The sequence below is a fragment of the Lygodium microphyllum genome, chromosome 6 (genome assembly GCF_053477565.2).
Source record: "Lygodium microphyllum isolate KBCC chromosome 6, Lygodium_microphyllum_v1.1.10, whole genome shotgun sequence".
Taxonomy (NCBI): Eukaryota; Viridiplantae; Streptophyta; class Polypodiopsida; order Schizaeales; family Lygodiaceae; genus Lygodium; species Lygodium microphyllum.
In genome coordinates, this window is record NC_141140.1 from 5,073,160 (window position 1) to 5,097,687 (window position 24,528).

Consider the following 24,528-nt stretch of genomic DNA (forward strand, 5'->3'; position numbering starts at 1 on the left):
GTTGGTATCCCAAATCCTCCTCTACCACTTTGGTTGTGCCTCGTAGCCTCGGACCCAAACTTGGGAACCTGATAGACCTTGTCCTGCTAGTAATCCATGGGCTTCCACCTCCATTACATGATTATAATGCTCCGCTCCTCAACCCATTGGTTTGCTAATGTGTTGGCGAGATGAATGATCCTCTCCACTACCTCCAAGGGTAGGACTCGGTCCAAGGCTCATGGGTAGAGGAAGGAGAATACAAGGGGTCTAGATTGGAGCTCCTGATGTTGCCAGATAGTTAGTTCTTGCGGCCAATTGATAGGATGGTGATCCTCACGTAGTGGCATGGGCTCATCATGAAGCTGTCGTGGCCGTGCTTGCACTCTTTGCTGGGCTTGCTCCATAATTCATATTTTCTTCTTCTGGTAGTAACGATGCACTCGGTTGTTGATAAATATGACATATCCTAAGTCATATCTTATGGTTGTATGTATCTAAAGTACAAGCGTATGTAAAGTGTCCTAAAGTTTGGGGTATCTATCTTTTGAGGATACCATTTTGTGGGTGTGAACTGTTAGAGAAATAGAGAAGAATAATGGAGGAGAAGAAGACATTGAGCTCCTGACTTCTCATCCGATTCATCTCACGAACTCCCTCCACTTCGATTTTATGATGGTATTAGAGCCAAGCTCATCCCTCAATAGTACCATAATGTCCATGCTTTGATGCAACCACAGAAATCATCATCTCTTCATCCACTTCTTCTTCTAGCAACATATGGTGGTGTGCACATGATACAGACATCAGATTTGAGAGAAGATAAGCAGCTGATACTACCGCTTTAAGGCGCACTTCATCGAGGACATACAAGCACCAATGCTCGTGGATACCGTAGGGTCGAAATGACATGTTCTCTCCATTTTGTTCCAAGAGCTGCTGAATAATAGGAATACCAAAGGCAAGTGTTTTTCCAGTTCCATCCTAGCCTGTCCAATTATGTCAGACTCGGCAGGGGCAGGCTTAAGCATTGCTTCCTGAATCGAAAGCAGATGAGCTATTCCCCTTCAAGACAAGACTAATACCATGATCGAATATGTCATTGATCTTTTTGATTGCTACCTTCTGTCATGTATATGTATCAATGGCTGAGCACACCAGGACATAGCTTCCTTTGCCAATGACCTCCTGGATTTGGTAACGATTTGCTTCCGCACACTCTGTGAAGAATTCAATCTTTCCCATGCTGTGGGCTCGACAGCCCACATATATTCATCCACTAGAGATGCAAGCTTCCTGCCAGACAGAATCAAGGCATGAGCACGCTACTCACAGGGAACAAAAAAAGTCAATGTCTGATCAAGTTGTGAGGAGCAGCCGCCTCACTAGAGTCAAAGGTTTATCAAGCAAAGAAAATGGATACAATCAATCGATAGGATGGATAAAGTCTGGTAGATCTCACTATGGGGAAAATGTTAATGCTCATCATTGATGGAATATAGAACTGGATGCTCAACAGACATCATATGGTGAAGTTTCTCGCATGCATTCTGATGCAAATTATATCAATATACTCATTGACTCTCATCAAAGGTCAGGACAACATAAAGGCTCAAGTCAATCATCTAGAAACTAGTCAGAATATAATAGAAGTTGCATTCCATCTCCCAACTATCAAAAAGTGACTAAACACTACTGGTCCTCCCCCAGATAATGGCTTGTTCTTGTCTAAGCAGGAATATAAGAGACAATTACAACTAGCACCACCTGTTGGAGAATCAATTAAGGCGTGAAAAGATGACAGCTTGCAAGTGGGAATGCTAGACCTTCCAAACTTGCAGAATGAAAAGGCTAGACCTGCAATGCAGAACAAACATGAAAAGGGACAAGGTCTGACCAACATAGAGTAAAATGCACCTTTTATGAAGAGACAAATAAAGAAGATGAGGAAGAGTATAATTTTGATTGTGCTTGGCAAGTTGTAACCAGTTGTATAAGAGGCATATTTAAGCAAACATCAAAGATGCGTTGTTGTTGGGTTCAGAAGTATTTCTGGCCTTTCTGCAATGAGCCAAAATAGTTGCAAGCAAAGAGAATGCTGCCCTTTCTTAAGTCTCTGGGACTGCTGTCATTGGTGATGCCATGATGCATTTTGGATCATACAAATAATGTTTGGGATCCAAATTGGATGTTTCTTGTTGGAAACTGAACGTATGACATGTTGGCATCATGGATGGATGTATATGACAGATTTTGGACACATATTGGACCATTGATGTTCCGGATTGGGACATACTACTGAATACCATTTTTGGATAATTTGTATTGTCATAATGTCTGACACGAAACAGATCACTCAGATCATGGGAGACAAATAGACCAAAGACAACTATAGTGTTTGGTCTTACATGATGGAGAATTTTTTGATGGATAGAGGTCTATGGGACCTCATAATAGGTGATGATGAATGTCCATAAGTTCCTGAACATCCACCTGAAGAGCAAAAGAAAGCATACAAGGATTGGACAGGGAAGAACATGAAGGTTTTGTATTGGATCTCCATATGTATTTCAGAAACATTGATTCCTCATATCAAAAAGGCAAGTACTTGTAAGGAGGCATGGGAAATCATAGAAAAAATGTATGGAACATGTACAGAGGCTCGTAAGATACAACTCAAGTAGAGATTACATGGTGCATGGAGAGGCAATCGCAGTATCATTGACTATGTGGCAGAAATCAAGCAAATTGCAGAAGACCTTGCATCCATTAATGCACCTGTTGATGATGATGATTTAGTGTCAGTGACACTAAATGGACTTGGACCAGCTTTCAAATCTTTGGATACTTCTAGTTTAGTTAGAGGAGGCTCTATGCCTGACTTTGAGGAGCTTATTAGATTGCTACTTACAGAAGAAATCAAGTTGGGATTAAATGCATCTAGCAGTGGCAAAAGTGCAGGTGGAGACAGTGTTTTCTATCACCAAAGAGGTCGTGGCAGCTCATCTAGAGCTAGAGGCTCTTCACTTGGTCATAGTAATTATGGTTTTTCTCGTGGAAGAGGTAACTTTGGTCATGGTGACTTCATGCATAGAGGCAGGGGGAGATCTTTCCCTAGAGGTAGAGGACGGTCTAGTCCTTCTTCACAAAGAGATGGCACTTGTCATTATTGTGGGCAGTTTGGTCACTTTCAGAGGGATTGTTATCAGAAACAGAATGCCATGTCTAGGGTTTGTGGAAGGACCCAATATGGCCACTATGTAGGCACTTATGATAGTACAGGTTATGGGCCTAGAGGTGGATCACCTAGAGGTCACCTATTTGCTATGGAGCATGTGCTTGGGAGCATGACTCACCCTCTTTGTGAGAATGATTGGTTTTTGTATTCAGGAGCTACAAACCACATGACTCATCATGCTGAGTGGTTTGATAGCAAGTAGAAAATGCAGAATGATGAATATGTTGCCACTGGTGATGATACTTTACACAAAATTACGCATATTGGTAGTGTGCCACTTGTTACTAAAGATGGGATTGAGAACAAGCTTGGTGATGTACTTTATGTGCCCACAATAACTAAGAACTTACCATCGGTTGGAGATCGAGGATTGTAGGTGAGATTCAATAAGTTTGGATGCTTCGTTGAAGAGTTCCATAATGAGAGAACTAGCAGGGTGATTGCTCGTGGTAGAAAGAAAGGGAGATTGTTTGCTTTGGATGCAGGTACTCCAGTGATTCAAAATTCTATGTATGTTGAGAGAGGACATGAGAAAGATAAGGATGTGGAATTATGGCATAGAAGGATTGGTCATGTTAATTTGCAAAGATTGAAGCAAATGCAATCAAAACAGGTAGTCTGTGGTCTACCGCATTTTGGATATGTGAATTTTGATCATGCATGTGAGGCTTGTCAATTTGGCAAGAAGTCCAGATTGCCATTTCCAAAGAGGGGGAGAATAAGCAGCTATCCTTTGGAAATAATACACTCAGATATTTGAGGCCCATGTTAGAATGTTTCCATGAGTGGAAAATGTAGATTCTATATCACTTTCATTGATGATTTTAGCAGAATGACTTGGGTATACTTTATGCAGCATAAAAGTGAAGCATTTGAAAAGTTCTTGGAATTTAAATCTATGGCTGAAAAGCAGTTTGGATGCTACATAAAATGTTTGAGGTCAGATAATGGTGGAGAGTACATGTCATATGAGTTTTGTGACTTCTTGAGAGATCATGGTATCAAAAGGCAATTGACATGCAAGTACACACCTCAGCAAAATGGTGTGGCTGAAAGGAAGAATCGGATTATTGCTGAGGTTGTAAGGGTAATGATGAACCAAATGAACATGCCATTGTCATATTGGGCAAAAGCAGTGTACACTGCAGTTCACATTATGAATAGAACACCTACAGCCTTGGCTCATAATATGTCACCATATGAGAGAATGTATGGCAGGACACCCACTGTTGCATACCTTAGAGTCTTTGGATGTATTTGTTATGTTCATGTTTCAGATGATTTGTGTAATATTTATGCACGAAATATTAATGACCCTAGACCCCTCACATCCCGCACAAGAGCAATTTCGAGTGATCTCCTGCAACAAAAAAAAACTTTGGGCTAAGTGCTCCCTCCACGTGCATCAACAAACACTAGCCCCGCATCATGTATAGGAAGCCATGGCTAAAAACCATAGCCCACATCGTAGACGAACATTAAATGATGTCCGAGTTGTTGCAATACATGAAAAGGATTTATGAACCTTGCAAATTGCATGCGATGATAATTACATTTTAGGTTGGGATTAAGCACTAAATGAAGGATTAAATCAATGATGGACTCATGGCATTCACTCACACATGGAGTTCTTTTATCAAAGTTTGAATGCATCTTCATTAAAATATTAAAGCTTTGAATTCGATGAATCAATGTACGGTTTATAAGAGTTAGCTCTGAATGTCAATCCTTTATTTGTATAAAGGCAAAAAGGTTTATGTTCTCGAAATTGCATGGAATGATGCATCTCACCTATCTTGCAGTTACTTAAATCTTTTAGGGAAAAGTCTTGCAAATTTAGAAGAAAGTATTTGCATCTCTAAAAGGGAAGATCATCTTAAATCGTGGGTTGATTAGATCAATTAGGTAATTCGCGTAAATGAGTAGCCTATAAGAAATTTATGATTAGTTAGCATATGTTGGTCACCTCAATGCGCTAGGTAGGGTTAAGCTATGTTAAAATTTTGCCTAGCATCGCACTTAGGATGCCGATCTAATATTTCCAATCTCAAAGGTCCTACCCACATTCTTGAAATGTTAAGACTATCTAATCACCCGTGCAAGAACGATCTAGGGTTCTCACCCTAAGGATTAGTTAACCAAATGCTAGACTTCTGCAAGGAATCTAGGAACCCTAGGGCCAAAACATTTATCGGCCTAGTACGGTTAGATTTTGGATTGGGTCAATAGGATTCCCAAACCCTACAACGTGATCAAAGGTATTTGTAACGTGTCCCCCTGTCCGCTTGTAGGACGCGTCTTAGTAGCCCATTGGGAAGAGAAGAGAGTGTAGAAAGCGCCGCCTGGCACTCACAAGGAATGTCGTAGGGTTTGCGATCTAGGTTTTCCCGAGTCTGCCATGAAGCGGAAGCATTCCGTCCGTTTTCACTTAGGACCGACCTGAATCAGGGTTTTCCTAATGGTCAAGTTCCTATGAGGTAGCTAGCGATGATCCCTAGATGAACCACTTTGCGTAGAAACGTCAAAGTCAAAGCTGATTTATACTGCACTTGGTTCAAGGATAATGGGAAACGAGAGGGATGCGAAGCTTGACCTCTCTGCCCATAAGGCATAGTCCCATTTTGTTTCCTTAAAACAGCATAAATCTAGTTCTATAGATTCTAGGTCATTGTTACCTCGATGTCAATTGCTTGGAGAAAAGTTCCCGGCCAACCTTGACACTCTTCCGTAGGACGGACCCAGGGTCACATCCATTGCACTTTCCTTGGGTTGCTTTAGTTATCTAATTGCATACCACATTTAGTTTGACAAGCAAAAACTGCTTCCTTAATTAACCAATTAATCACTGGTTCCTTCACCTAACTAGGCACTAACATAGAAAAACAATGTCAAACAAGTTCCTTCTCAACATTTGATTTTTATTTATCAGTCTTTGGAATACATCAAATATCCAGCCCGAAGGCTATTCCAGCAATCCTCAGGGATCGCTATTCTAAGTTCCGCTCGTTGACTAGTATGCGAGCTTTGAGATCCCATCTCGAGTCACATCGGCCTCTTGTACAGGATCTGGAGGCAAGGGATTTACGGCCAGAGCCTCCCCTGGCACCCAAGCATCCTCCTACTCCAAGTAGCACCCACGGAGAGACCTCTCACAGCGGGTTCGGTCCATGTACCCGACGCGTCTAACAACCCCCTTGGATAGAGTCAGGTAGACAGTCGGAGGTAACTGATACTGCCTCTCCCTCCAAGCTTTTAACCTGAAGCATTAGTTATTTTTCTGACATTAGTTCCTTGAGCAAGAAGTACAAACAATACTCCTAAGTGTACAATCACAAGCATTCCAGTGGTCATTTGTACGGCCAACTGCTAAGGTGTAAATCCTTCTCTCTGAATACATCTAGTATTCGATCCGGGATCAATCGCGACTTGGCAAGATCCCCAAGGGTTTCGTAAGCTGAGTTGCTTGTTTACCCTTTTTCCTTGGGTTAGGGTTTATATCTTGTTGACCCAAATTGTCAATACATTAGCTTTTCTTATATTAAGATCAATAAATCCTGGGCAGCCTCGTCGCCCTAACTCGGTTGTTCAACTGCTTCCTTCGCAATTCGTAACTGCCCTAGCTTGGCAAATCAGCCCCAAGGAAGGGTGATGTAGCAGGATGACTACTCATAACACAATATTTGTGAGTTTGGAAATCTCCCAATTCCCATTTTTTGAGTACTAAAAAGGTGGAACCCGAATAACATGCCCATAAGTGGAGGATCGAATGCTAGGAGGAGAAGGAAGACGAAGAAAAGCGGAGGGAATTGCAGTGGATGAGGGGGACAACTATCAAAAGAGCTCTGAAGGTGATGATTAAAGGGACCATGATGAGGGAGACGAGAAGCGACGATCAAAGTAGAAGATCAATCAGCCTACTGTCATGTACTACTTGTCTAGCTCAACTATTATAGGCGAGGTATTAGCCGGAGAAGCACAAGAATAAAGATAAAGATGAAAAGCTTGCAAAAGGTGACATGACGAAGGAGAAAAGACTGGAGTGGTCTAAGTTGGGTCAGAGGGAAGGAAGATTGGGATTATGAAGAAGTAGACAAAAACTATAGCTAAACGAAGTTGATAAAGAAGTAATGACGATGTCAATCCAACAAAACCTCCTCCGAAATTGTCGCTATTTCCAGAGAAGTGATTTGGTACATAATGGGTAGAGGGAATTTGGATGCTCCATTGTTTCCATCATGTGGTTGACGAAGTGTTGTTATAGCTGCTGCTTTTTTTTTGGACTTTCAACTCTCAGCAAATGCTTTGGGTGATTCGACTGTCACTATAGCAGATGTTACTTCTCATGTTCCACCTGAAATTCCCCTTTCACCTAATGAGGAAAGACTGGTGAAGCTGTTTGAGAGAACAACATACTCGGTGGTGAATGTATTTAATGTGACGTTACGTCCTCAAGTTAACTGATCGGCATCTGTTGAGGTTCCTGAAGGAAATGGTTCAGGAATTGTTTGGGATCGCAGTGGTCATATAGTAACCAACTATCATGTGATTGGAAGTGCTCTATCGAAAGATTTGAGCCTTGGTAAAGTGGTTGCACGAGTCATGCTTCCCACTTTTGACGGAACGCGAAACAATTTTGAAGCACAATTAATTGGGGCTAACAAGGCAAAAGATTTAGCTGTCTTGAAAATAGATGCACCTCTTGAGTTACTACAACCTATTACTGTAGGACAATCATCAAAAGTGAAAGTTGGGCAGCGATGCCTTGCAATAGGAAATCCATTTGGATTCGATCACACATGACTGTAGGCATAGTTAGTGGGCTGAACAGAGATATCTACAGCCAAACTGGTGTTGTCATTGAGGGGGGCATTCAAACAGATGCTGCTATCAATCCTGGAAACAGTGGTGAACCTTTGTTGGACTCTGGAGGAAGGCTAATTGGCATTAACACGGCCATTTTCACAAGAACATGAACTTCTGCTGGAGTAGGCTTCGCTATTCCTGCAGATGTGGTATCTAAACTAGTACCTCAACTGATGCTTTACAGCCTGGTGTTAATGTTGAAGCAGGCTCATTTGCTATGGTCCATGTGCAAACTGCTTTTAAGGAGATGTTGCAAGTTTTAACCAAACAGAGTGATATGTTGAGTTCACTTCTTCGATGTAAAGACAAGGATTGCCAAGATTTGGATATAATGGGACTGGAGCAGCTTTCATGCTTAAGCCGGTTGATTGTGGAGGATCATGAGTACTAATGGGTTGGTTATTTAGTGCCATATAATTGTGTTCTACATTTTTCAGCAGAATGCTTACTCCTTGGTTATTTTCAAGGACTCTCTCTCACTCTGAGGTAGAGTGGGATTGCAACTGAGGCTTTACTTCTGTAGGATCACATTGCCCATACTTGTTGCAATGTGTATAGCAAGAGTCTAGTTTTCAGCATACAGATTATCTTGGTGCTTCCTATACAGTACTGATCAGCAAACAACCTGCAGAGTGTTTCTTTCTAAAATAGCAAGAAGGGACGTGAAGGACTTTAGTTTTTGAGCAGCTAGTTTATAAATCAGATTTGTTTCCTTTATGAAGCTGAAGCTGTTGATGTTGAACAAGTTGATTGTAGGGCCATTATCTGAAATTGAGGTGACCTTCTTTCAAATTGAATCGTGATCTTGCTTGATTGATCTTCTATCCTGAAATTAGTCAAGGTCCTCTGTGGTCACGACTTTGCTTTTGAAAACCCTTCGACATCTTTGGTGAACCCGACGTGAAAGCATCGCATTTAAATTTCAGGATGGGAGATACTTCAACATCCATTTCAGCATCTTCTACGATTCCTGCTTTGTCCTCTACTTCAGCTCCATCATTGACTGCTGCTTCAAGTACTTCAACGAATGATTTAAAGCAGATTTTGCAGAATATGTCTATGTATATGCAGCTTCAAAATCAGTAGACACAATTGTATATGCATCAACAATAGTTGTCTCAGTAAAGACAACTATATTCGGAGCAAGAGAATGCAATCAGTGTGACTAAGGCAATTGAAGCAATTGAGAATGAAAAGAAACTATTTGATGGCTGTAATGTATCGGCTTATTTGATGGCCGTAATGTATCGGCTTATTTGAAGACATATGAGATCAAGATGGGATTTTTTGGAGTACCAACAGGACTTATGAGTAAATATTTCCTTCGCCTTGTCACACCCGCCTTGAGGGCAAAAGTGACTGATATTTTCCTTCAAAATTCTCATTAGTAAGATTTTAAGAAGGCCTGAAAATAGGAGTATTTTCTTGAGGACTTTGGGATGGCTACATGGCGGTCATTCTGAGAGTGGGTCTACATGCCAATACATCATACGTTCAGAATTTGTAGCTATCCTTGACCATGGAAGTGCAAGTAATTGCAAATACACGACATGCAACTAACTTGTAGATCGAATGAGTAAATAAATTTCCTAATGCATTTAAACTTCCCTACAAGAATTAAAACATGCTTAATGCCTCTTTTCCATGCGGAAATATTTTTCGGAACCTGGGCATTAAGAATTGGGGTATTGTCCACTCTCATACTCGGGGTGGAAGCTCCCACGTGTGCTCCTCTTTCCTTTTGCTTAGGAGCCATTGACACAGTAGATTTCAACGCAGCGAATCTTCCTTGGCTTCCTTGCGCACTTCGAGGTTACTACTCTACTCGGCAACAGTTCCCCTCGCGCAGAAGAATTAGCAAAACACCTAACTGAACCAGAAAGGGTTACATAAACATGAACTTGGCTTAGAAGCTCCAATAGAAGCTTCCAAATTAGAAGCTTCCAAGCTTTTGAAAACAGGGATGATGTGGAGCGAGAGTGATGATTGCGAAGATGACGACGATGTTGATAGTGAAGATAATGATGATGGTAATGATGATGATGATGCACCGCAGTCCCGTCGACGTTTCCACATGAAATATTAATGACCCTAGACCCCACACATCCCACGCAAGAGAAATTTCTAGTGATCTCCTGCAACAAAAAAAAACTTTGGGCTAAGTGCTCCCTTTGCGTGCATCAACAAACACCAGCCCCGCATCGTGTATAGGAAGCCGTGGCAAAAAACGGTAGCCCACGAGGGAACACCCCTTCAAGGGAAAAAAGAGATAATAAATTAAGTGCAAATTTTTTTATTATTAAACCCCCCTCCCCTTCAGCCATTGCATGGCGGGGAGAGGGAGTATGAGTAATGTTGTGGAGGGGCATGGGGAGGAGGGCATGCACCCTGCCACGTGTGTGGCTACCCCCCCCTTCAAGCTATATGAACCCCCCTCCCCAAGCTTGGGGAGAGAGAGGGGGATTGTGGATCTGCTGCCATCGCCTTGTGGATCGTGCTGCCCGCCCGCCACACTGCCACGCCACTAGGACTACTATGCTGCCGCCAGGCTGCTACGCCCATCATCTTCATCACCATCATCATCATCATTACCATCATCATTATCTTCACCATCAGCATCGTCATCATCTTCCCAATCATCACTCTCTCTCCACGTCATCCTTGTTTTCAAAAGCTTGGAAGCTTCTAATTTGGAAGCTTCTATTAGAGCTTCTAAGCCAGGTTCGCCCACCATGCCTTCCCCGGTTTTTTCAAAACTATGTCTGCAAGGCCTAATTCCTGCGTGAAAGAGGAGAATCTCGGACAGTAGTACCCCCGAAGTACGTAAGGGAGCCAAGGAAGATTCGCTGCGTCGAAATCTACCGCATCAATGGCTCCTAAGCAAAAGGTGAGAGGAGCACACGCAGGGGATTCCACCCCGAGTACGCGAGTGGACAACGCCCCAATTCTTAATGCCTAGGTTCCTAAAATTAATTCCCAATGAAAAGGATGCACTAGGCATGTTTAATTCTCGTAGGAAAGTTTAAATACATTGGGAAATTTATTTGCTCGCCCGATTTTCAAAATTTAGTTGCATGTCGTGTATTTGCAATTGCTTGCACTTCCATGGTCAAGGGTAGCTACAAATTCTAAACATATGATGCATAAGTAAAAAGACGGATTTGTGCAAGGGCATCTTTGTTGCATCACGCATAGGACAAGGAATATAACACATAGTGCATAGTTGTGACTCATGATTAAGGAAATCGTAGACGAACATTAAATGATGTCCAAGTTGTTGCAATACATGAAAAGGATTTATGAACCTTGCAAATTGCATGCGATGATAATTACATTTTAGGTTGGGATTAAGTGCTAAAGGAAGGATTAAATCAACGATGAACTCATGGCATTTGCTCACGCATGGAGTTCTTTTATCAAAGTTTGAATGCATCTTCATTAAAATATTAAAGCTTTGAGTTCGATGAATCAAGGTAGGGTTTATAAGAGTTAGCTCTGAATGTCAATCCTTTAGTTGCATAAAGGCAAAAAGGTTTATGTTCTCGAAATTGCATGGAATGATGCATCTCACCTATCTTGCAATTACTTAAATCTTTTAGGAAAAAGAACTCGCAAATTTAGAAGAAAGTATTTGCATCTCTAAAAGGGAAGATCATCTTAAATCGTGGGCTGGTTAGATCAATTAGGTAATTCGCGTAAATGAGTAGCCTACATGAAATTCATGATTAGTTAGCATATGTTGGTCACCTCAATGCGCTAGGTAGGGTTAAGCTATGTTAAAATTCTACCTAGTATTGCACTTAGGATACCGATCTAATATTTCCGATCTCAAAGGTCCTATCCACATTCTCAAAATGTTAAGACTATCTAATCACCCGTGGAAGAACGATCTAGGGTTCTCACCCTAAGGATCAGTTGACCAAATGCTAGACTTCCGCAAGGAATCTAGGAACCCTAGGGCCAAAACGTTTATCAGCCTAGTACAGTTAGGTTTTGGATTGGGTCAATAGGATTCCCAAACCCTACAACTTGATCAAAGGTATTCTTTACCAAGGAATACCGTGTGATGAGAAAAATAATCCCACAAGTTGGTATTGACACCTATATCGTGCAACGTCATATGATTTTGTGTCTAAATCACAAAATAGTATTGCGACTCCTTAGAACAAGTTTGGCAAGTTTTAAGTACAAGTCTAATTTTCTAGATGATGAGTAGTCATCCTGCTACATCACCTTTCCTTGGGGCTGATTTGCCAAGCTAGGGCAGTTATGAATTGCCAAGGAAGTAGTTGAACAACCAAGTTAGGGAGATGAAGTTGCCCAGGATTTATTGACCTTAATATAAGGAAACCTAAGGTATTGACAGTTTGGGTCAACAGGGTATAAACCCTAACCCAAGGAAAAAGGGTAAACAAGCAACTCAGCTTAAGAAACCGTTGGGGATCTTGCCAAGTCGCGATTGATCCCAGATCGAATACTGGATGTATTCGGAGAGAATGATTGACACCTTAGCAGTTGGCCGTACAAACGACCACTGGAATGCTTGCGATTGTACACTTAGGAGCACTTTTGGTACTTCTTGCTCAAGGAACTAATGCCGGAAAAATAACTATTACTTCAGGTTGAAAGCTTGGAGGGAGAGGCAGTATCAGCTACCTCCGACTATCTGCCTGACCCTATCCAAGGGGGGTGTTAGTTGCCCCGGGTACGTGGACCGAACCCGTCGCGAGAGGTCTCTCCGTGGGTGCTACTTGGAGTAGGAGGACGCTTGGGTTCCAGGGGAGGCTATGGCCATAAATCCCTTGCCTCCAGATCCTACACAAGAGGCCGACATGACTTGAGATGGGATCTCGAGGCCCGCATACTAGTCAACGGGCGGAACTTGAAATAGCGATCCCTGAGGATTGTTGGAATAGCCTTCGGGCTGGATATTTGATGTATTCCAAAGACTGATAAATAAAGATCAAATGTTGAGAAGGAACTTGTTTGACATTGTTTTTCTATGTCAGTGCCTAGGTTACGTGAAGGAACCAGTGATTAATTGGTTAATTAAGGAAGCTACTTTTGCCTATCAAACTAAATGTGGTAGGTAATTAGATAACTAAAGCAACCCGAGGAAAGTGCGGTGGATGTGACCCTGGGTCCGTCCTATGGAAGGGTGGTCCTGGTTGGCCGGGAACTTTTCTCAAAGGAATTGACAGCGAGGTAACAATGACCTAGAATCTATAGAACTAGAGTCCCGATTTATGTTGTTTCAGGGGAACAGAATGGGACTATGCCTTATGGGCAGAGAGGTCGAGCTTTGCATCCCTCTCATTTCCCATTCTCCTTGAACCAAGTGCAGTATAAATCCACTTTGACCCTAACGTTTCTGTGCAAAGTGGTTTGTCTAGGGCTCGTTGCTAGCTACCTCATAGGAACTTGACCATTAGGAAAACCCTAATTCAGGTCGGTCCTAAGTGGGAATGGCCGGAATGCTTCCGCTTCGTGGCAAACTCGGAAAGACCTAGATCGCAAACCCCGTGACATTCCTTGTGAGTGCCGAGCGGCGCTTTCTAGACTCTCTTCCCGATGGGCTACTAAGACATGTCCTACAAGCGGACAGGGGGACATGTTACAATTTGAGAAAGAAGATGGAAAACAAGGCTGCAAAAAGCATTTCCATTGGATATCCTGATGACAAGAAGGGATACAAATGCTATGATCCAGTGAGTAAGGAAGTATACATAAGCAGGGATGTCAGATTCAGTGAATATGAATCATGGTACAAGCCCAAAATTGCAGTGGATGTTGATTCCTATGAAAGCAATGATGATGATGGCTATGGAAGGAAAATTTCAGCAAACAATAAGGCTGAAAATCAGCATGTGGAAGATGCTTCAAGACCTCAAGAGAATGTGGAAAGCAGTGGTAGCTAGAATCCATGGAGTGGTAGATTGAGAAATGCACAAAGGAGTGCAAAAGTTGCAAAAGGAAAGAGACATATGGTTGAAAGTTCAGAAGATGAATCTATAGATGACGAGTATGCCATTCTGCATTTTAAAACACCTGGCATTAGAAGTGCAGGAAAGTATGTGCCACCACATGCTAGATCAGATGAGACACATGGTAGTGCACCTCAATTGAGAAGGTCATAAAGGGTAAGGTATCTAGTTGATAAATTGACTTATAATGGGTTCATGAAGATACATTATGCATACATGGTTTCTTATGTGCAACATGTGGAGCCTACTTGCTTTGAAGAAGCAATAGAGATCAAAGAGTGGAGACAAGCAATGGATGAAGAGATGGATGCACTAAGGAAAAACAAGACTTGGGATTTGGTGAAACTACCTCATGGCAAGAATTCCATTGGATGTAAATGGGTTTATAAGGTCAAATGTAAGTCCGATGGTTCTCTTGAAAGATATAAAGCAAGGCTGGTTGCAAAAGGATATGCACAAACTTATTGTTTGGACTATGAAGAAACATTCAGTCCAATAACTAAAATGACGACAGTGAGATCAGTAATTGCTTTGGCTTCTATCTATGGTTGGAAGCTTTTTCAAATGGATGTGAAAAATGCATTTTTGAATGGCAACTTAGAAGAGGAAGTGTACATGGATAAACCAGAGGGCTATGTGGATCCAAAATACCCACATTATGTATGCAGGCTGAAGAAGGCTTTATATGGACTGAAGCAAGCACCAAGAGCATGGTGTGATAGAATCAGCAAATTCTTATGCAGTATGGGATTTCAGCAGAGTAAAGCTGACTATTCACTCTATGTGAGGCATACAAAAGATGGTATGGTTGTTGTGGTCATCTATATTGATGATTTGATTATTACAGGTACACTTGAGAAGGAGATTACTGAAGTCAAGCATGGGTTACATAAAGACTTTGATATAAAGGACCTTGGTTTGTTGAGATACTTCTTGGGTATTGAGGTTATTAACACACCTCATGGTATATGGCTGATACAAAGGCAATATGCATTGGAGATGTTGGAAAAATATGGCATGAAAGGATGCAAACCGGTTGATACACCATTGGATCAAAATGTTAAGTTGATGGATGATGGATCTTATGTTGAGGATGTTACTATGTTCAAAAAGATGGTTGGTGGTCTTATCTACTTGACCATTACAAGACCAGACTTGAGTTATGATGTTGGATTGATAAGTCAATTTATGTAGAAACCATGCAAATCACATTTGGATGTAGTGAGAAGAGTTCTTAGATATGTGAAGAAGACAACTGGATTTGTCTTGTTTTATGAAAAAGGAATCAAGCCTACATTGTTTGGATACTCAGATGTAGACTGGCTAGGTAGCTCTATGGATAGAAGATCTACTAGTGGCTATGAATTCTCATTTGGATCAGCCATGGTAAGTTGGAGCAGTAAGAACCAACCTACAGTTGCTCTATCAAGCACTAAAGCAGAGTATAGAGGCATTGCATTGGTAGCATGTGAGCACACATGATTGAGATTGATCTTATATGACATGGGGATAGAGATTGATGGTGGAGTCATTATGTATTGTGACGATGTTAGCAGCATTATGTTAGCAAAGAACCTAGTCTACCATGCAAGGACAAAACACATAGATTTCATTAGAGAAAAAGTCATTAATGGAGAGATTGACTTGGTCCATGTGAAAAAAAATGACCAAGTTGATGATATCTTTACCAAAGCATTAGGTAAAGATAATTTTGAGTTCTTCAGGAGTGCACTTGGAGTCTTATGTGTGCAAGCTCATTCTAAGCTTGATGGGGAGTGTTGATAAATATGACATATCCTAAGTCATATCTTATGGTTGTATGTATCTAAAGTACAAGTGTATGTAAAGTGTCCTAAAATTTGGGGTATCTATCTTTTGAGGATAGCATTTTGTGGGTGTGAACTGTTAGAGAAATAGAGAAGAATAATGGAGGAGAAGAAGACATTGAGCTCTTGACTTCTCATATGATTCATCTCACGGACTCCCTCCACTTCGGTTTTATGATTGGGGACATAGACACCTCGGGCTCCTTTGGGGGTAGGTTAGGCAAGGGTGGACTGGGCTCTTTGGGTTGTGGTTCTTCCTTGAATTCTTGCTCGAAGTACGGACCTTCCTTGGTATCATGTTCCATCTTGGGTTGGAGTCGGGGTTTCTCCTGTTCTTTGAATCCAAGTTCCCTGAGCTCATCAGTGGGGGTAGGTTAGGCAAGGGCAGACTGGGCTCTTTGGGTTGCGGTTCTTCTTTGAATTCTTGCTCGAAGTACGGACCTTCCTTGGTATCATGTTCCATCTTGGGTTGGAGTCGGGGTTGCTCCTATTCTTTGAATCCAAGTTCCCTGAGCTCATCAGTGGAGAGAGACCAGCTTGTCATAAGTTGCTGCATTGCTACTCCTTGGTTATGCATGTGCCAATTGGGAGTGTGCATTCTTGCACGGCATACTTTAAGGCTCTAGTCATCAATTCCAGCTTTTTTTTCATTCTCTCCCCTGAATCCTTGCCTTCAACTTGTGTGATATGAAGCATTGTGCTAAAAAAATCTTGCCTTTGAGTGTCTAAGCACACCTCTATAGCTTTTGCCCTAGATTCAACAAGCGCTCTTGCATTCTGCCACGACCAGGTGCTCTCTCAATCCTCGCACTCTTTCAAAATTGCGCCTCTCCCACTGTTGCACTTTCTCTTCCAGATCTTTCTTACCTTTTTCCATCTCTCCTGAGACAACATCATTACCACTATTGATACTCATTCCACACTTCCAGCATTTGGGTCTTCTCTTTGTCTTGGCGGTTTAGTTGCTCTTTGTCTATTCTTCTTCCATGATCAACCATGGTGAGCTACGTGTGGGTTTCAACAAGCCTTTTGTGACAGTTCTTCGTTGACTTGCGCTTGGCTTTGTAGTTTTTCTTAGTGCAGCCTTCTTTCATTCATGGCCATGGCCATCAGTGCCTCCACTTCCTACTGGGCATTTTTCAGGTTCTCTTGCGGGCTCCTGGTAGCTTCCTCAATTGCCTCTTCCTTTTCCTACACCACGGCTTCCATCTCTCTCCTCTCGATCCTTCCCTACTCCTCTAGCTCCATCATCAACCTGAATTCCATGGCATCGTCGTGCTCTTGGCATTGTTCTTTGGATGCCTGGTCTCTATCGCATTGGTTTTCTTGCAATTCTACATTCATCTCTTCCAGTTTTTGCACCCTTAGCCTGAAGTTCATCATATTCGAGGATGAGCATCTTGTGGCTTCGCTTCTCGGCCGTCAAGTATTGTGCCTCATCTTCTAGCCTCTGCCTTAAGCGATCCTCATTCTCTTGAGCCTCCTTTTCCTTGGCATTGAGTTGCTCTTTTAGCTTTCGAATTTCTTTCTAACGTTTTTCTCCTTGCCATGTCATTTGTAGCCTTAGTGCCATAGAAACTTCTCTTTCAGTCTCTAGTTCTGTAGCCGCAGCCTTCTTCTCTTCCTTAGCCTTCTTTAGTTGGGCTAGGATTTTAGCAACATATGCATCATAATCCGCAACACTGTAGAGGATGTTGTGGTGGTGGATGCTTCCAACCTTTGCCTTTTTGTGTCTTGCCTAGACTTCGTGTCTTCTCCTGCTAGCGTTTTGACTCCTACTTTTGGTACCATCTCATGTACTTTCGTGACTAAGAACTACATCATGGATGTGTTCCATGCGAGGAAAAAAACAATTGAGGTGCACTACCACTTTGTGATAGAGAAGATACTTGCAGGAGAGATTGACTTGGTATATGTCAGCACACAGGATCAGATAGCTGACATTTTCACAAAGGCATTGGGTGCAGAGAAGCTTTGAAAGTTCTGAAGCTTACTTGGAGTTGCAGAGATAGAATTGAGCTTGAGGGGGAGTGTTAAGATGGAAAGCTCAATACGTGCAGACATTGATGATGGACCGCCTGGCTAGATGGGTCCACACGTCTACACTTAGCACGTTGGTGGTCATTATGACACTCACATGGCCACTGACTTATCACTTATTATATTTAGTTTGTTACACCTACCTACAAGTGGGAAAGATATAGTGCCAGTCAATTAGTATAGTCAATTATGCACTGTTTGACTTAGAAGGCCACTTTCCTTTATGTTGTATCTTATCTATACTTTTTGTACATTGTATAGGGTGTCGAAGAAGAAAAAAAATCAGGAAGAAAACATTTTGGCCTCCATCTCTCTTCTTGTGTTCTTAGGTGAGCTTCCTCTTGTGTGTATAGTGTGTGTTTAGCACCACAGCTCGAACAAATCCCCCCATCATGCGATTCTTGACAATGGTTACTTGCACCTTACAAGAAGATTCCTTTATTTTATTTTCAATAAAGAAACTTCTCAACCTTTCAAATTTGGAAACGAAACACACATACACTTTAAGGTCATGACTTTATAATATCTAGTCATACCTTTTACAATGCTTATCTTAATATTTTGCAATGAAGTTACAAGGTTAAATTATCAAACTACAGAAGATTTTCCAATAAAGATCATAATTTTGTGCCTAAATTTACACAATTTTGGGGGTTTATCACAATGCACGAGTCATAGAAGATTGGGGCAATGGTTTGATCTTCCTAGGCAACCAAATGGAAGAGGTGAGGGTAGATATGGATACTTGGAAGACTACACAAATCAACCTAGACACCAACTCATCCATGTTGAAGGGAAATGCTTGGATTAGAGAATATTACAAGTCGCTGACTAAGTATATCCCTTGGCTCGAGGAATCGTGATTGGATATATGTGTTAGCCACAATCGATCTACCGTTCTTGGATAATGAGAAGCACGAAAAAGATTCCAAGTTAGTTGGTGAGCCCAAGAACAAACCCTCAGTAGTACACATCTATATGATGGCTAGAAGCTCTTATAACGATGCCCACCCCCATCACGTTCCATGTCCCAAATAATAAATGAGAGCTCCACAAGATCTTAGAGCACATAATGGATAGATTAGCTCGTAACCTAGACGCAAATCTTAAACCACTCAAGGATCTCTTGGACAAGACCAAGTGGTGATGGACCAAGGTGCACGATCTGAATTTGATGTACAATTGCCCTTAGTCACTAACGACAAGCTCTCTGATCATTTTGCTTCTTGTAGCAATCCTTAACTACATGTTTGTATTTGCCACAATAATGGCAATCCTTATTTGCATTTGATTGCTGTCCATGACTCATTTGAGGCTATTGCCAAGTGCCTCTTCCTCTAGGTGAATAACCCCCTTTTCCACAAGCATTTGAGGCACCTCTATTTGCTTGAGGCTGTCTATTTTTCCATCCAGTAGCTTGATGTCCAACCACGGGCTGCATATGCATTTCCAACACCTCTTCCTCTAAAGTTTGATCTTCCTCTTCCACCTCTACCCCTTTGATTGGAGTAGAAGACACTGTCCCTCCTATTTTAAGACCCACTAGAACTTGTATTGAGTCCAAGTTTCACTTCTTCATGCAATAGAAGTGCCACAAGTTCACCAAATTCAGGCTTCTCTCGACGCACTAAAATGGAAGTATCAAACTGCTTATACTCCTGTCCAAGTCCATGGAGGGTAGTAGCCACCAAATCATCATCGTCAACTTCAGCTCCAATTGAGCCTAGTTGTTCTGCAAGGGATCTTATCTCACTAACATAGTCTTCAATAGACCTTCCATTCCTGGATATGTGGCTAAATTTTTGCTTCAGCTATGTCTTTCTTGCATGAGTGACATGCCCATAATTCTTCATCAATAAGTCCCAGGCAGCTTTTAGAGAAGTACAGTTTGCAATTTGCATAGCCTTTGTGTCTAACACACATAACGACAACCAATGCAAGACCTTACTAGCCTTTTCAAACCAAGTCGTGTGTGCCTTTAACTGATCCTGTGTTGGATTTCTATCCTTCGATAGCTTGGGCTCATCTTCAAGACCTGTGACTAGGTCCCAATAGCCTCTTCCAATTAAAAAATTAGACATCTCGAATTTCCATAGAATGAAATTGTTGTAGTTCAACTTTTCACCACTATTTGAGTGATAGTATCCTTCTCTCCTGTGTTTGTCATTTCAAATTCTTAAGCTTTCCAAAACCAATCAATTTCTCAAAATGCCAGCAGGAAATATAATTCAGTGACCATTTAGTGCCATACTACCAACATCTGTAATCAACACCTCTCAACTCCACAAAGACATTCAATTCCAAAAACTACACAGATTTCAACTTATAAGACTGCATAAGATCCAATACATGTAGGAAATACACCCTAAAAAATCCTTCAACTGCTCACTGAGACACCATGATATTCTATCACAGAATGATCACATAACCATGAGTGCTTTACTCCAAATTGTTGATTTCACCATGCATACCTTGCTGATCAAAAACTATTGTAGAGATAGTTTTTACAAGCAACAAACACCAGACTCAAATTTAGAGTGCAGGTGCCACCTAGAGCTGTAAACCTACAATTATACTTCAGCCTGCCTTTAAATTCAAGAATGCCAAAGGCCTCCAGTTACATCTAGAATATCTCTTTAATGCTGATAGGAAATCAGATAAGCAGGATGAAGTAGTCTCTATACATATCCTCTGCTGAACACCTGCACAAGACGTAAGATCACCATCAACAAAACTAATCCATAGATGCAAATCAATAGCCTCTTATTGATCACTAAGGCAACCATTCTATAGCCTTGCCATTAAAAACAGAAGTTGTAAATGTAGCTAAATAAGCCTAGCGACAGTAGGTAGCCTAAACAACATGGGTGGCTTCAGTTGTGCCTTGTCTCCTCTTACAGTCGATCCAATTGAGCTTAGAGCTGGTATGTTTGAACCTGTTCTTGAGATGAAAGTTGGCCTTTCAAAAACAATCTCAGTGTCTGATTTTCTACATAAAATTATTACTCAATTTCCAAGCTTACAGCAAATCCAAATGACTCTAGATGCTTAAAGCAGTTGTCTCATCTTTGACCATTGCACATTGAAAGAGCTACATCACCCTCCAAAGGCATGACATGCATACAATATTGCTCATCTCATAATGTGGTAGCTTTTTACAAATGACATAAAATGGATTACCATTCTGCTTTCATAGAAAAAACATCATATGGATGGGAAGCTGACCTTAATCTGATCAAAATGGAGATTAGGTACCTCATCATGAAGCACCAGTAACCAATAATAGCACAACCTTTGCATTTCAGGATGTTTCAGTTAATTCATGGGATGATGGTAAAAAAAATAAGCCATTAAGTTTAGCAACTGGCCATGCTCTAGCAGATAATGCTATTACATTCACAGTGGCTGACCTTATGAAAGCTACTGATAACTTCTCACCATCGCTCCAAATTGGGCAAGGAGGGTTTGGGACAATGTAGAAAGGGAGGTTAAACTATGGGAGGATTGTTGCAATGAAAAGGGCAAAGAAGATTGCATATGACATGCAGCTATTGGCAAAGTTTCAAGTTGATAGGGTATGCTGTAGAAGGATCTGAAAGGATTCTCATGGTTGAATATGCTCCCAATGGAAACCTGCATCTATATGCTGACAGATCTATCATCCACCGTGACATCAAGTCCACTAACATCCTGTTAACTAGCAACTATTGAGCTAAAGTTGCTGATTTTAAATTCTCTTGTCTTGGGCCTTGGGGTCTTGATTCCACCCATGTCTCTACACAAGTGAAGGGGATTGTCAGTTACCTAGATCCGGAGTATCTCAAAGCTTACCAGCTCACACAAAAGAGTGATGTCTACTCCTTTGGGATACTGCTTGTTGAAATGCTTACAAGCAGGCATCCCATTGAGCAGAAACACGAGTGAAGTGAGAGAATAACTGCAAAATGGGCATTTGACATGTTCCACGATGGCAAGGCTCTGTAGACGTTGGACCCAAAACTCGAGAAGAGTCCATGTGCCAGTTTGATGGTGCACTCTTCTTATTCATCATCATCATCTTCACAAAAGCCTCTTCTGTAGCTTCTTTAAAGCTCTGATACCCTATTAGAGTTCAAAGAGAAAGAGATGGAGACAAAGGCACAGGCACCAGGGTAGCACACATGCTCCCTTTAGTTCATTCCATTCCATCAACACAATCTCAAAAGTCAACTGTGTACAATACACACTAAAGATCAAAATGACCTAGATCTAACCATGGTTAAGTCAGTGGGACTTAAACTTATTCAACTAAGGTAGAACTAACTGACCAAAGACTACGAGATCTCAACAAAAACCAGATGCATCCTAGGCACGCACAATTTCTTTCACAATTTAAAGATTGTTTTGCTATTGACTTACCACCTGGCTTACCACTTACACATCATGAAGATCATAAAATAAACTTAATTCTAGGTTCTCAACCATGATGTAAAGCGCCTTATCGACATAATCAAATTGAACAGAAATAAATTCAAACCCAAGTTGAAGAATTATTAACCCGAGGACTCATTAGGCCTTTTGGTGCACTTGTCCTATTAGTGAAGAAGAAAATAAACACCTATATGATGTGCATTGATTATCGTGCCCTAAATAAGATCACTTTCAAGAATAGATATCCAATCCCTAGGGTAGACGATCTCATGGATAAACTATAAGGGGCCACAATATTTAGCAAGATAGATCTTAAATTTGGATACCATCAAGTACGATTGGACATATATGACATTTTCAAAATTGCATTTAAGACTCAATTTGGACATTATGAATTTCTTGTTATGGCTTTTGATTTAACTGATGCACCATCCACATTCAATAGTATGATGAATCACATATTTTTGAAGCATCAACATTGTTTAATTGTTTTCTTTGATGACATATTGGTTTTCAGTAAGAATGAGAACGAGCATTATGAACATTTATCATTGGTTTTCAATTTATTGAAAGAGAATCAATTATATAATAATCTTGAAAAGAGTGAATTTTTCCAAACCCACATTGAATATTTAGGACTTATTGTTTCATCTTATGGTATTAAAGTTGATCCTAAAAAGATAGAAGAAATTTTGAATCGACCAATACCTAGAAATGTGCATGAATTACATTCTTTCTTAGGTCTTGCTAGCTTTTACAGAAAATTTGTGAGAAATTTTTCATTGCTTGCATTGCCTTTGACAAAATTATTAAAGAAAGGTATTGTATATCATTGGTCTGATAATCAGCAAAAGTATTTTGATTTACTGAAACATGCCTTAACACATGCCCCTGTGTTGCAACTATCTAACTTTAATAGACCATTCTTCCTAGTAGTCACTGATGCTACTGGATCTTGAATAGGAGTTGTCCTTTTGCAAGATTCACATCCCATAGCCTATCTAGCTTCAAACTTAAACCATCTGAACTCAAGTATTCTACCTATAATAAGGAATTGCTAGCAGTAGTACAAGCTTTACGTCAATGGAAACACTATTTAATGAAATCTGAATTCATGATCAAAACTGACTAACAATGTATCAAACATCTCCTTAGTCAGCCCCAAATCTCTGACCACCGTCATATTAAATGGGCTACTTTTATTCAAAGTTTTTATCCACTTATCCAATATCACCCCGAAAAAGAGAATGTTGTTGCCGATGCCTTAAGTAGAAGACCAAGTATCCAGTTATATCTTTTGATTCCCTTATTCCTATGAAAGATACCTATGACGAAGACCCCAGTTTTCAAGACGATTGGAATAAATTAGTTGAAAATAACTGGATTCCAATAGATTCATTGTCTTATTCTGATGGATTTATGTTTTATGAGAAAAGATTGTGTGTAACTATTCCATTTCAATCATTTGTGTTGCACAAAATTCATTGTCCCCCATATCAAGGCCATAGAGGTATTATTTCTACTTTACGTATGGTTGAAGATTTTTTACTGGCCACAGATGGAATCTAATGTTTCTAACTTTGTATCTGAATGTTTAATTTGTCAAAGAGTTAAGCAACACCATGGTAAGCAATATGGTTTATTAATGCCTTTACCGATTCTTGAATGACCATGGGAACATATTCAATGGATTTTATAACCAGTTTACCTAACACCCAAGCTAATCATGATATGATTTGGACAATTATAGATTGATTTAGCAAACAATCATATTTCATTCCATGCAAGAAAACATTAACTGTATCTCAAGCTGCACAATTAATTTTGAAGACTATTTTTACTAACCATGGTTTGCCAAAAGTTATTATTTCTGATTGTGATTCTAGATTTTGCAATAATTTTTGGACTATTTTGTTTGCTAATTTAGGTATAAAGATCAAATTTTCATCTGCATTTCATCCTGAAACAAATGGGCAAACAGAAGCTACTAACAATACAATTTTAGATCTTTTGTGTGCATACAAAATTTCAAAACCACAAACATGGGATACACACTTGCATTTATTTTAATTTGCATACAATAATACACCACATACAGCTATACAAAAAGCACATTTTGAAATCATTTATGGACATAGATTGCCTACACCTGTTACATCATTGTCAAACAAAGTTAAAGCTACTGATG

The 24,528-nt window shown here is 40.6% G+C and overlaps 2 pseudogenes; both read left to right on the top strand.

Moving 5' to 3' along the window:
- Positions 1 to 7,233: 7,233 nt before the first annotated feature.
- LOC148034257 (protease Do-like 8, chloroplastic) lies at positions 7,234 to 8,256 on the top strand (annotated as a pseudogene).
- A 12,537-nt stretch (positions 8,257 to 20,793) lies between these two features.
- Positions 20,794 to 22,010, top strand: LOC148034258 (calmodulin-binding receptor-like cytoplasmic kinase 2 pseudogene; annotated as a pseudogene).
- Positions 22,011 to 24,528: the final 2,518 nt, after the last annotated feature.